At 43.8% G+C, this 13,118-nt stretch overlaps 1 pseudogene; it reads left to right on the top strand.

Moving 5' to 3' along the window:
• The window catches only part of LOC122815079, a 62,680-nt pseudogene that overhangs the window by 13,049 nt on the left and 36,513 nt on the right, over positions 1–13,118 (top strand).

The following is a 13,118-nucleotide window of genomic DNA, read 5'->3' on the forward strand; positions in this document are numbered from 1 at the left end:
ATTCCCCAATAGAGAAATCACCCACCAGCTAAAAAACAGCAGTATACAGCTACCCGAAATCTTTCTAACTTTCATCCTGACACTCTCCCAGCTAAGAAAACATCAGTATACAGCTACCCAAAATCTTTCTAACTTTCATCCTGACACTCTCCCAGCTAAGAAAACATCAGTATACAGCTACCTGAAATCTTTCTAACTTTCATCCTGACACTTTCAGTAATTTGCTAAAACCCTTTAACTAGTCTCTGCTCAGACTCTATCCCTAAGTGAAGCCATTAATAAATGAAACAATATATTCCTGAATACTTTAAATACCTTGTCCCTGCCAGAAGTAAAAGTAAAAACTATTCAAACCCCCTGACGGAGTCATTCATGTAGAATTCTCATGCAAAGCATGACAATGCTTGAAAACAATGGCATGAATATAAAAGCCCTCAAACCTTACATCTCCACAAAGAGTTACATAACCTCACTAAGAAGCAAATTTACCTAGACAAAAAATATATATTATACAGACAAACAAGATAATTAGAAAATAAATCCAAAGAAATTCTGGGGCTCAATTAAGAAAATTCTTCAACCTGACTCTCATTCCTCATCAAACCTCTATCCAGACTTTTCTATCTCAGAAATGACTACCAAATGTAACACTTTCTTTGTCAAAATCATAGCATCTCTTACCCCCATCTCTCTCCAACCATTTAATCAACCACAAAACCCTACTAGCTCTGCCATCCCTGACTTTAATTTCCCACCTGTCTCCACATTATATGTTAGACAGCTACTAAAGAAACTGAAACCCTATTCTCCTTCTGGTAATGATCCCCCAGCTGAGTACCTTAAGCTCGCTGCAGACTTTGCTACATACCCAGTCTCGATTCTTATCAATAGATAAATTCAAGACTCCCATGTTTCTGCTCTTTTGAAAAAAAATCTCTATTATTCCCCTCCATAAAGTAGGAAACTCTTCTGAAGTCTGTAACTTTAAGCCAATTACCATACTGTCCCCCTTTCTAAGATCCTGGAAGAGTGCATTCATAAACAATTTCTTCAGTACTACAATCTCGTAAACCCAACGCAGTATGGCTTCCATCCAGACCATAGCCCCATTACAGCTATCCTCAACTTTTCTGACACCATAAATAAGGCTAAAGAGCAAGGAAAGTTTCTCTCTCCTGATTTCCTAGATCTCTCAAAAGCCTCTGAACAGTATGAAATGAAACTTCTGACTCTAATGTCTTGTCTAGGCCTTTCCAAGCCAACTCTTCTATGGTTCCCTAACAACTTATCTGAAAGATATCAATCTGTAAAATGGTTCTTTTCTCTCTCTCCTTTTCTCCTAGTTAAAACAGATGAGCCTGAAGGCTCTATTCTCTATCCCCTGCTGTTTAACATTTTCATTAATAACCTATATATCTCCTCTCAGCAAGTATGTCTTATTCAGTATGCAGATGACTCGGCTCCCATCTGCACATCTGACAGCCCACTACAACTACAATCCATCACAGAAAATGCCTTCAACTCAGTTAAACTGTGGCTACATCAAAACCAACTTTTACTTATTCCCAAAAAGACTAAACTACTCCTATCTTTTGCCTAAGTCCCATGCCAATGATAAAAGTAACTTCCACATTGTTTCTCTAAACAATAAAGCTATTGCAATGGTTACCCCTACCAAACTGCCTGGGGTCACCATAGATGGAAACTTAATCTTCACATACAACACTGTAGAAAAAATCATAACAACTCTTATCTTTTACCATCTCTTTTCTATGGTTCACCTATTTTCACTAACATCCAGATCTCTTAAATCACAACTGGAGCAACACTATCATAAGATAACTAGATCTGCAGCTAACCTGCTACATAAAGCTCAGCACTGCTCTGGATTACATGCTATCAACTGGTTAGAACTCCTACATTGACTAGCCTATACACAACTTTTTATAACCCATAAAACCCTATATAACCCCTCTACCTGGCCTTCTATCTCCGCAGTAATCATCATCTGCCAAATCACCCTCTGCACTTTCACGACAAAAACCTGCTTGAAATCTATAATCCAAATAAAATGACTGGACAAAGCCTACACTCACACTCCATAGCCAAACTATAGAGCTCCATTCCAAATTCAGTCAGAACTATATCTAGGCTCCATCTATTTAAGTCCTGTCTCAAAGAATTTCTCAGTAAGTCATGGCTATGCCCATGGACCTCACCTATATGATCTACATCAACAAATTCTTCACGTTCTTACTAATCACTCTTAATACTATATATCTGTACCTTTCAACATCTACCATGTCCCGTTCTTGGGGGGGACTTATATCTTTTTTCTTTTTTTGATATATTTTTTAATTCCTAGCATAATAGACTATACTTCTAATATTTTTGTATACACTGATTGCCATAATTACTTGTCATTTTTTTTATATTTTTTTATTACATCACTGGTGTCTCCTCATGCTTTATTGTATCCTACATATTACACTATCAAACTGTATGTGTATATTTTTTTTTTATTACAGCCATACTACTGTTTTGATACTGTCTAACTCTTTGGAGCTGTTCCCCCTGGGACGTTGCTGAAAATGGTTATTTATTAACCAATCAGACTTTCCCATTAAACAAATGTCAGTAAATAAATAATGAATAAATTATTACTCAAAAGTAGCCCCCGGATTCTGCATGCCTTGCACGGTGTGCAGGACTAGTGCAGCAGCTCTAGCAGGAGCAGGCAATATGTCTGCCGTGCGATCCAGGAACAGCCTGCAGGGGCATGCACGAGTGCTCCTGCACTAGTCCAGCATGGACTAAGCCCTTGCATGCAAATCACCCCTTTTGCAGGAGAAATCCACGCAAATTAGGTGAATTTGTGATCCAGGAAGCTTGAAACCGGCCGTGCAGGACTAGTGCAATCTGCAGAAATGTACTCAGTAATTGAGTACATTTCTGCAAAATCCAAAACAGAGACGTGACAGCTCCAAATAAAGGCTGCACATCAGTCAGGAAGCATGCCAATGGCCAAGTATAAGGCCATTGGCACTGCAAACAACCTAAAAAAAAAAAATCAACTTTTATTTATTTTTTTTTGCTGATCTTGGCTGTTTAAGAGTAGGGGAAATAATAAAATAAATCTAAAATAAGCATTCTAACTAAAATTACTATTCTGCCATGAAAGTCAATGGCAGGCAGAAGACAACATGGCCAGTGAGTAGTGGTTGCTAAGGGGGGATGCTCAGTGTGAGACATGTAATTATGCATTAGCAGGCAATCCTGTGCAAATTAGGGGAATAATAGTGAATCCCAGTTTTCCCCAGCAAGTGTGTCAGGTCCCAACAGTGTAAGAGTAGGAATAGCTTGGTGCAAGCCTAGGAGTTAGCTGACATCATGCAGGGGTGTCAGGCATACTGTAAGCGGACTGGAGCCCTGTGGCTCAGGATTGCTTCTAGCTTAGCACAGCTAAGCTAGGGGGTGTGTCTGAATCTGCCTAGCACTCTTTACATTGCGTTAGCGGGTGTGCATACAGCGCACTGGGTTTTAAAGGAAGAAAAAAAAGTTAAACCAGGAAATAGCAGCTCTGTGCACATCTGAGCACTCTGTTTGTGTGGCTCGCACCCGGGCTTAAACAGGAAGGCAATGGGAAGGGAAAACAGTAATAGGAAGGTAATCAAGGAGAACTAGCATAGCTGGCAGGTGAAATGTATCAGAATCAGCCAATTACACAGGCAGCAGATCAGCCCAGCACAGAACACTACTATAAACTATGCAAACACCTTCCCCTCTGTTTTTTCCCATACTCTACACCACCAATGTATACAAGTGAGGAACTTTTAACAAAGAAAACTACAAAATGATAGGGGCTACAGCAGGCAACATAGAACAACATATGCAAGAGGCTGAGGCTGGTGAGGATGCGAACACTGCTGATCAACCCACAGTGAGGAGACAGAGAAGAGTGTACAGACCCAGGGTAACCTACCAGGGGTTACATGAGCTGGAGATAGTAGAGCACTATAGGGTGGACAGGGACCTCCTACAGCAAATTGTTGAGCTGTGCCAACCAAGCCTGACACACTGAACTGACCGAGGGGAACCAATCCCAGTGGATACCAAAGTATGTGTAGGCCTGGGAATACTAGCCACAGGTACCACCCAAAGCTCAACTGGGGATATCATGGGGATCTCACAGGCATCAGCATCCAGAGTATTCCACCGCTTCCTGGATGCCATGTCAGCACATGCAACTGAGCACATATATTTCCTCAACACCCGTGAGGTGTTGGCCAGCAATATGCATCTCTTCCACCAAATAGCAGAATACCCTCAGGTAGTGGGTGCTATAGACTGCATGTACATATGCATCAAAGCACTACCCGGTGATCAGGGTAGTGCCTACATCAACTGTAGGGGCCTCCCCTCCATCAACTGCCAGGTCATGTGTGATGCCCAGGGCATTATAATGAATGTGTGTGCTGGCTCTCCTGGAAGCTATCACGATTCCCACATCTGGCATCTGATGCAGCTGTACCAGAGATTTGCCAATGGGGACACCCCCTATGGTCACCTAGGGGAGGATGTTGGTTACATACTGGAGCTGTGGCTGATGACACCCATCAGAAATGCACACACACACACACACACACACACACACACACACACACACACACACACACACACACACACACACACACACACCTGAGCAAGAATGCCATAATGAGGCTCACGCACAGACCAGACTTATAATAGAGCATGTATTTGGGATGCTCAAGTCATGGTTCCGGTGTCTGGACACATCCGGTGAAGCCTTGCAGTACTCACCAGCTACATGTACTCAAATTGTTATGGTATGTGCCATACTACACAATATGATCTTGTGGAAACAGCTGACACAGGAACAGCACGGGGCAGGGCCACAGAGCCCCCCACCAATGCCAAGGCCTGCACAGGCACAGTATGACTCAGAGGAGGAACAACCTGAGCCTGCCCCAGTAGGCAGATGGAGGGCATGCACAGTATGCCGTGGCAAAGAGGCAACACATAACACATACATTGACACAGAAGGGACCCAGGGAATGACACCTCTCTCTGACTCACACATACAGTAAAAGGCATGCCAAACATGTCACTACCTGTGCTCAACTATGTATAGGGAGTGTACTATGTGCATCCAACATAGGCAGCCCTCCAGCACCATCCTCAATCCTGACACACCCACAAGGTAAGTCAATCAACCTACCAATTGCCAAATGGAGTAGAATGTGTCATTACCTGTATCTATGGTATGGATGTGAACATGCAAGGGAATTGGGTGGCTGATTGTTATGGCAGCAGATAGTAGACACCCATAGTGGCACCATGACATCTGTAATACATACTGGAGTCACAATAGAAGCCAGTGCTACACAGGGTGACAAAACTCACTGCAAGAAATGTGCTGGGCAACATGTGCATCTATATGACTCACACATGCCAGTGAGGGAGGTTCACATACCCAACAACAGTCTCAGCCAGCAGGACAGGTGTAGACAAACTCAACCAGAGCCTTTGCTATTGGCTCTGAATGATGCCTATGGTTACCCTCCCCCCAGGCCTACACAGATAGACTACAGCAGGTCAGGCAGTGGGGTGTTAGTTCTGAAGGGTAGGAAGTCAGACACTAATATGTAGGGCAACCGAAGCTAAGACCTGTAGTACACTGATATGCCTCAAGTCAGTATGATAGGTTAGAATACACAATGAAATGGAGTACCTGACATACCAGCACAGTCATAGAAAATGTGTGCAAGTGCCAGGTGTGCCCCCCATCCTATGTACATATGCAGAAACAGTAAGGTATGCGCCCCAATCCTGTGTAGAAATGTAGAAACAGTCAGGTGTGTCCCCCCACAACCCTATGTAGAAATGTAGTAACAGTCTGGTGTACCCCCCCACTCCCATGTAGACATGTAGAAACAGTCAGGTGTGCCCCCCAATCCTGTTTAGAAATGTAGTAACAGTCAGGTGTGCCCCCCAGTCCTGTGTAGAAATGTAAAATCAGTTAGGTGTCCCCCCTCCACAACCCTATGTAGAAATGTAGGAACAGTCAGGTGTGCCCCTCCACTCCCATGTAGACATGTAGAAACAGTCAGGTGTGTGTCCCCCCAATCCTGTGTAGAAATGTAGCAACAGTCAAGTGTGCCCCCCCAATCCTGTGTATAAATGTATTAACAGTCAGGTGTGCCCCCCACGCCTATTTAGACATGTGGAAACAGACAGGTCTGCCCCTTTCCCCAATCCAGTGTACAAATGTAGTGACACTCAGGTGTGCACCACCCAGTCCTGTGTAGAATGTAGTAACATGTATGAGTAGGTAAATATGAGTGGAGCACAGATGGCCAGAGGTGGCCAAGGTAGCAGGATAGGTTGTAACATTTGCATAATATGCAGGTCTGTGTGTGTTAGGATGGTGTGTATTTCATAATGTGTGAGAGTGGTCAGTATGTATGCATGTTGAGTTAAGACCTGTTGGCCATTGCCCACTACTGCTGAAAACAGTGATAAGCCCTCATGATTGCAGTGCCAAAGACAATCCCCACCAGTGTAACACATGCTAGCAGTAAGCCATTGTAAATGTATGGTGGTAATATGTGTCACCATCTGAAAGACTGACATGGCATGGCTGTTGGGCTAGATATACAAGCAGTACACAGGGGAAATTACCCCAGACATACAGTATATATTGTGTAACTGTGAAATGGTAACACCCTTGGATTGGTACATATAGGTATACATCACAATAACAGTACATGTAGTAAGGGATACAGTGATGTCTGCCTGAACACCTGCAGATCACAAAGAAGGTAGGACTGATGTATTGGGAATCAGCTGATGTACCTACACATGCCAGCATAATTGTAATGCCCCATGCATATCTGTGTGTGAGATGCAAGTAGTGTCCATAGTACACATGCACCCAGCCAAGCAAACACCACCCACAGGCACCTCTCTGGCAATATCCCTGCTGTGGGGAATGGGTACAGTATGACCACACCTGTATATGGTAATAGTGGAAAACTGCAGCATGCAGTGCAGGTGTCACATGCAGGTGTGTCCCTAGCTGTAGGTAGCACCCTGCCAGCATCCACACCACCTGATCAAGACTGAAAGAGGGTATTGGCATGAACAATTATCACATCTACCCCGTCACCCCAGGGGAATATACTGTATGGTGGTCAGGGACTGTAGGACTGACAGAATGCAACGGTCTGCCACATCTGGGCTGCATCAACACCTAATGCCCCACAGGTGCCTGTCAAAGGCCCATGTCTCACACGTACTGCCAATGCATGTTATGTCATGGCACCCCAAATAACAGCATAACACACTCCATTTAAGCCATATGCAAGGCCATGTGGACAAACCACAGTAACATGTCCACCATTTCCCACTACAGGAACTGTGGACCAACACTAACACACACCTGTGATGTGGTGATACCCTTAGGGAAAATATCAGAGAAAGTATGCATAATGTATGGAAGAGGTTAGAATAACAGAGGTGGGTGTGGGAGCATGGGTAGCATGGAATGTGCAGGGTCTGACACCAAACTGTGTGCACACTATCCCTGGCTGCAAACACATAAATGGGTGGCTACACACCTGCCCGTACACCACAATAGGGTAAATGTTCTGAGCCATGGCCCTTGTCTCTGGCTAACATGTGCAAATCTGTATAGCTGTGAGGCACTGCCACAGCAAGATAAGGCCATACTGCCATGTTGATGGGCAGAAAAATATGGGATCCTCTGCCAGCACTGTACCAGGGTGCTGAACTGGATACACAAACCCAGCACCAAGTGTCTGCAGCTCCCTCTCCAGAATGCCATAACTTACCATGAATACGTAGGTGTCTGCCCACAATACCGGACACAGCTGCAGTCACCCTTGTCCCCCAAGTCATCACTGTGAGCAAGAATGTCCACCTGACAGTACATGAGGACAGCAAAAAATCACTGTTTATAACAGTACACATGTCTGAATATCTCTGCTAAGAGCAGTACCATACAGCTGAAGCAGCGCAGACACAATCACCTACAGTACATACTATCCCCTTCACAGTTTGTCCCCATATTGCCAAATGATAGACAGATACCCTGCAGAAACAGTATGCTACATGTAGGTGTACAATACAAATGTCTGCACTGCAGTACAAACTACCTGAAATCGATCCACACATTCAATACAGAAGGGCATACTGGGCATGCTCACACACTTAAAGAAATGAAGTCAATGTCAGCCAACAACATACCGAAAGGTCATACTGGGCATGCTCACACACGTAAATAAAGGCCTGTCTGCAAACAACATTAGACCAGACATATCTGGCATTTGCAGATGTTAGTGCAGACACTCCTCAGTATGCAGCACTCATGCTTTGCACACACACTGAATAGGAATACAGGTATATATCCAAGGACAACACACTATAATAAGCCAAAAGTAGATGTACACAGATGTGTGGAAGAGAGTGACTGTCACAAGGCGCCATCCATTATGAGGCCTGTTCCACCCAGCACACAGCCAAATGACTACAACCACATGAGGTTTGGATTTCACTCACTGTAGACCTTAGCCACTGGTTTCTGTCAGCATGATGGACTATGTGGTGCAAGTGCTAGCTGTGCAACATGACTGAGCAAGGAAGTAGTCATCTATCAGCTGTATACATGTACCTGTGGAATATAACCCTGCATTTGCCCGCATGTGATGTGTTAACCTCTACATGAATGCATTATGGCCCATGCAAACACACACTGCCCTCCCCATAGCCATACTATGACAAGCTTGCTGAGATCATCCACTATGAAATATACCCTTGTGAAAGGTGTAGGCTAGTAATCTCCATGGTACTTCCTATAATTGTGTACTGCTGTAGTGCGATAAACTAGTTAGATAGGAGTTCTAATCCCAGACATGACAACTGTGTGTGTGTCTCTCTGTGTAAAGTGCAATGCTTTTTAGACTAGTAACACTCACTATAATTCAAATGCCCTGCTTTGTCAAGGCTGCTGGTGTCATACACTGTGAAATTCACCTTTTGGAAAGTTCTAGCCCAGTAATCTCTGTGGTGCTTCCTATACCTGCATACTGCTGTAATGTAATAAACTAGTTAGGTAGGAGTTCTAATCCCAGACATGTTAATAGTGTGTGTGTGTGTGTGTGTGTGTGTGTGTGTGTGTGTGTGTGTGTGTGTGTGCGTGTGTGCACATGTCTGTGTCACCATCTGTGTAGAGAGCAATGCTTTCTAGGCTAGTCACACTCACTACAATTCAATTGTCTTACTTTGTCAAGGCTACTGATGTCATACACTGTGAAATACACCTTTCGGAAAGGTGTAGCCCAGTAATCTCCATGGCATATCCTGTAACTGCGTATTGCTGTAGTGTGATTAACTAGTTAGGTAGGAGTTCTAATCCCAGACATAGCAAGGGTGTGTGTGTGTTTCAAAGTCATTGTAAGGAGCAATGCATTTTAGCCTAGTCACATTCACTACAATTCAAATGTCCTACTTTGGCAATCCTGCTGATGTCATTCATTGTGATATACACCTTTGGGGAAGGAGTACTCCAGTAATCCCCATGGTGTGTCCTATAACAGCTTCATGTTGTAGTGTGATATAGAACTTGGGTAGGGCTTCTATTCCCACACATGTCGGTTGTGGATGTTTTGTGTGTGTTTCAATGTCTGTTTAGGGAGCAATGCATTTTAGCCTAGCCACACTCACTACAATTCAAATGCCCTACTTTGGCAATCCTGCTGATGTCATTCATTGTGAAATGCACCTTTGGGGAAGGAGTACTGCAGTAATCCCCTTGGTGCATCCTATACCAACTTCATGCTGTAGTGTGATATAGAACTCTGGTAGGAGTTCTATTCCCACACATGTTGGTAGTGCATGTTTTGTGTGTGTTTCAATATCTGTGTAGGGAGCAATGCATTTTAGCCTAGCGACGCTCACTACAATTCAAATGCCCTACTTTGGCAATCCTGCTGATGTCATTCATTGTGAACTACACCTTTGGGGAAGGAGTACTCCAGTAATCCCCATGGTGCTTCCTATAACAGCTTCATGATATAGTGTGATATAGAACTCTGGCAGGGGTTCTATTCCCACACATGTCAGTTGTGGATGTTATGTGTGTGTTTCAATGTCTGTGTAGGGAGCAATGCATTTTAGCCTAGCCACACTCGCTACAATGTGAATGCCCTACTTTGGCAAGCCTGCTGATGTCATCCAATGTGAAATACATCTTTGGGGAAGGAGTACTTCAGTAATCTCTGTGGCACATCCTATAACTGTGTAGTGCTGTAGTATAATAAGCTAGTTAGGTAGGAGTTCTAATCCCAGACATGACAGGTGTGCATGTGTGTGTGTGTGTGTGTGTGTGTGTGTGTGTGTGTGTGTGTGTGTGTGTGTGTCTGTGTCTGTGTTTGTAACTCATACCCTGTGTGGAGGTGGTGGTGAGTGTGTAACAACTGGGCACAGTGTGGAGCAGGTTATGCAAATTTCTTATATGGTGCCCTAGTATGTATCACAATGTCGAACGTACAGGGATAACAGATGTGAAATATCTGAGAGGTTGGGGTGCAAATCCATGCCTATACATGTAATATCAAGGCCAGGCAAACAAAGTTAGCTTTCATAGTATTACCCAGTGAACACTCTCAATCCATGTCTCATACACACACACACACACACACACACACACACACACACACACACACACACACACACACACATGCCTAGGCAACAGCAGCTATGTTGGTAGTACCCTGCATATTGCCCACTGATAGTAACTATGGTGTGATTGCAGTGTGCTACAGAAGGCATGGCACCCTGTCCATCTGTCCAATAGGCATGTACATGCCGACAGTGCACCTTCCCCATGTTCCCCACTGGACACCTGCATCACCTGTGGTGCCATCAAATGTGACCCACAAAGGACATACCATGCTTGAAAACATTCCCTGTATGGGCAGATGCCACTGACACCAGGGAATGCTGGTATCATGTTATCAATGTAGGTGCAGGGTAAACCTGCTGTCCATTACCAGTTCCTGCCACATGAGGCCAGGACTGGCACATCTGATGATAATCTGTGTACACAACATGGGCCAGACACCCCAGCTACAGTTCCACATGTCACTGTACATGCATGTACCTCCCAGACACCATCCATGTCATGGACTAAGGAACACATACATGGCAAGCAATGCACAGCATTGTCCACACACAATAGTCACCCAGGTTATTGGATGGTGAATACAATACCCACCTGTGTGGGCAAATCCTGAAACTACACCCCTGAGCCACAATGCAGATCATTGTCATGTGGGCTGATGCCAAGGTATACCCATCACCTAGCCTTGTATAGCTGTCTGGCACAGTCGACCACTACACACCTGTGAAGCAATGCACCCATGCATGTCTTTAGTGGCAGTGTGTTTGTGTGTGTGTGTGTGTGTGTGTGTGTGTGTGTGTGTTTTGTATGATCACATTCACACTCACTACAACCCCCTTTGGCATACTGAATCATGATGTCCAATGTCAGACACCACCACATAACCTTTGCCCATATAACTTCTGTTTGACCCCTGTGGTACATGTGATACCTGCACAGTAATGTGCTGTGGCAATCTCACTAGTGATGAGTTGTATTCCTGGCCCTGTCATGTGTGTCAATGTGTGTGCATCTCTGTGAGAGTGTGGCTGTGTTGATACTGACACCTGTTCATGCAGACAGGCACGTGTACTACACCTGCCATGTAGCTACCCCATTGCAGATGCCACTCACCATCACATATATGTTTTGAGGGCTCCTCAATATGTAGCCTATGTGGTGCATCCAATAACTGCATAGAAATGTGATAGCACTACATAGTCATCAGGGGTTTGATAACCTGTGCTGGTAGGTGTGTGACACACACATATGCTTAAATTTTACTCTCCCACCCCTCCTTGACTTTACTTTGCCACTGCCTGCCTCTCTCACTCCCTCTCTGGTGGATGTGGAGACCTACACCTGCTTTGCTTAGGCAGCATCATATGTATTGTAAGTGATGCTCATGATCAGCTGATGGTCTCTGCATGAATTGCAGCCCTCCTCTAGCTGATTGCATGTGGAACAGCTGTGATAACATTCCCATAGCCAATTGCATGGAAACATACTCCAATATCTAGGAACATCATGTTTGCATTGGGCCTTTTCATGCACTGTGAGCAGGAACAAGATCTGTTGTTTGGCTAACAGCATCACATAAAATAGTAACTTATTGGAATTGCAAGTATCCATGTATATAGTTCAAAATATTTAAAATAGGTGGGGGCTTGCACCCCCACACCCCCCAATGTGGGGAGCACTGCCCCCACACCCCACTTACAATATATACTAACTCCAGGGTTGCACTACAGTGGGGAAAAGGCCATATATAACTTTAATGAAAGTTTACTTGAAATGTGTTTCAGTAAATTGAGCTTTCAGTGAATTGTGCACAGTCAAATGTGTTTCAGTGAAATGTGCTTTCAGTGAATAGTCTTAGACCCATATATATATATTTATATATATATATATATATATATATATATATATATATATATATATATGTACATACAAAGAGATGTACACATGGCCATATATATGTTGCACTATACAGATGCATATACAGACATACGTATGAGTATACATGTGTATTTACATGTAGACATATATAGACCTATTATAGGTATATAACTATATTCCTGTCATGTGTAAACCTCACAGTTGTGTATACCGTCCCAGATGTATCTCACCGTATGAATCTGCTATGTGTATATTATGATAAAACATATGTGATGCAACAGTCATATTAATAACAAGGACTACACAATTTAGGAAGTAAAGGCAATTGTTCAGTACTACTCAATATGTGTATTGACAGCTATGCTGGTAAAACTACAACTGTCTTTACAGTGGACATGGTGTAGTGGGTAAGTGTTGTGACTTTAGTGTACATGATCCTGGGTTCATGACCTGCAAGGGCTGTTTATTTTATTGCTGGGCAGAACAAGGGCCATTGGATACAGAGTGATTAAGGCAC

This window comes from Protopterus annectens, chromosome 11.part0 (genome assembly GCF_019279795.1).
Source record: "Protopterus annectens isolate FY-2018-M chromosome 11.part0, PAN1.0, whole genome shotgun sequence".
Taxonomy (NCBI): Eukaryota; Metazoa; Chordata; order Ceratodontiformes; family Protopteridae; genus Protopterus; species Protopterus annectens.